The sequence below is a fragment of the Somniosus microcephalus genome, chromosome 11 (assembly GCF_052327205.1).
Source record: "Somniosus microcephalus isolate GS21.2 chromosome 11, FLI_Smic_1.0, whole genome shotgun sequence".
NCBI lineage: Eukaryota > Metazoa > Chordata > Chondrichthyes > Squaliformes > Somniosidae > Somniosus > Somniosus microcephalus.
Window position 1 is genome coordinate 137,955,709 of NC_140997.1, and position 1,616 is coordinate 137,957,324.

General features: G+C 50.8%; 1 pseudogene; it reads left to right on the forward strand.

Moving 5' to 3' along the window:
* Positions 1-213: 213 nt before the first annotated feature.
* LOC147110902 (28S ribosomal RNA) lies at positions 214-1,090 on the forward strand (annotated as a pseudogene; the record flags this gene model as incomplete).
* Between the last annotated feature and the right edge of the window lie 526 nt (positions 1,091-1,616).

Here is a 1,616-nt window from a genome sequence, read left to right on the forward strand (position 1 = left end):
TCCGAGTACCCGCAGTCCTCTCTTGGCTTGTGGAAACTTGCTGTAATTTGACCCCATGGACGAGCCACGTAAAGAATCGAAAAAGACACTCTTTTAATGGGACCGTCCCACGAGTGTATTCAAAAAGCCAAATGCTTCGTCATCTAATTAGTGACGCGCATGAATGGATGAACCCACTATCTAGCAAAACCACAGCCAAGGGAATGGGCTTGGCAGAATCAGGAGGGAAAGACCACCCTGTTGATTTTGACTCTAGTCTGGCACTGTGAAGAGACATTAGCGGTGTAGAGTAAGTGGGAGGCCTCAGCTACTGGTGAAATACCACTACTCTTACTTTTTCACTTACCCCGGTGAGGCGAGCCCCGAGATGCTGTTGCTTCTGGGCTGGAGCGACCCACTCCGGGGACAGTGGCAGGACACCTGTCACACTGTAATGCAGGAAGTCCCAAGGCGAGCTCAGGGAGGACAGAATCCTCCCATGGAGAATGGCAAAAGCTTGCTTGATCTTGAGTTTCAGTATGAATACAGACTGTGAAAGCGGGGCCTCACAATCCTTCTGGCCTTTTGGATTTTAAGCAGGACGTGTCAGACAAGTTACCACAGGGATAACTGACTTGTGGCAGCCAAGCATTCATAGCGACGTCACTTTTTAATCTTTTGATGTCGGCTCTTCCCATTATTGCGAAGCAGAATTCACCAAGCATTGGATTGTTCACCCACCGATAGGGAACGTGAGCTGGGTTTAGACCGTCGTGAGACAGGTTAGTTTTACCCTACTGATGATGAGTTTTTGCAATAGTAATCCTGCTCAGTAAGAGAGGAACCGCAGGTTCAGACATTTGGTGTATGTGCTTGGCTGAGGAGCCAATAGTGCGAAGCTACCATCTATGGGATTATGACTGATCCCCTGCAAAACCAAGAGCAGCGGTAAGAGCAGACCTGACAGGGATGAAGTGGAGCCAGGGGAATAAAGAGCGGAGGAGAGAGAGGCCCAAACGCGGCGAGAGTGGACCTAAGGGAATAAAGAGCAGGAGAGAAAAAAAGGAACGACATCACAGGAGAACAGGTAGGTGACTGGTAAGTTTTCTTTAGGGGGAAAAATTCAGTTGGTTTGCGCCTCCTGTTAGCGCCTTAAGAGGGCGCTAATGGAACGCAAAGCAACTAGCGCCCGGGCGAGGCGATATCTGCACCTCTCGCGGAATTGACCGGACATTTTGTGACGACGCTAAACAATACCACCTGATCTCCTGCGCACACAGATCTTGACGTCATTCAAGCGTGCAACGCCCTTGACTCGCCCCAGAACGGAAATTGAGTGGCGCCCCCCCCTCCTTTCCGCCTGGCACAACCAACGACAGGTAGACTGGAATGCTTCCCAGTCGCTGTGGGGCGGGGGGGGGGGGTGGAGGGGGCGCTTTTTAAAGGGGGCCACTTCGTGGCTTTTTCTGTGGTAGACATTTTTGCACCACTCGTTCTGAGAGAGAGGGATTTTCAGAGAGAAAAAGAGAGACTTCTGCATTGAGTCAATGCTGTCTGAAGTAGTTTTGGCTTCTGACCATAACTTTGCAGGTACAGGAAACTCTTTGGTATCCGGCACTGACGGGACCGGCGTGTTG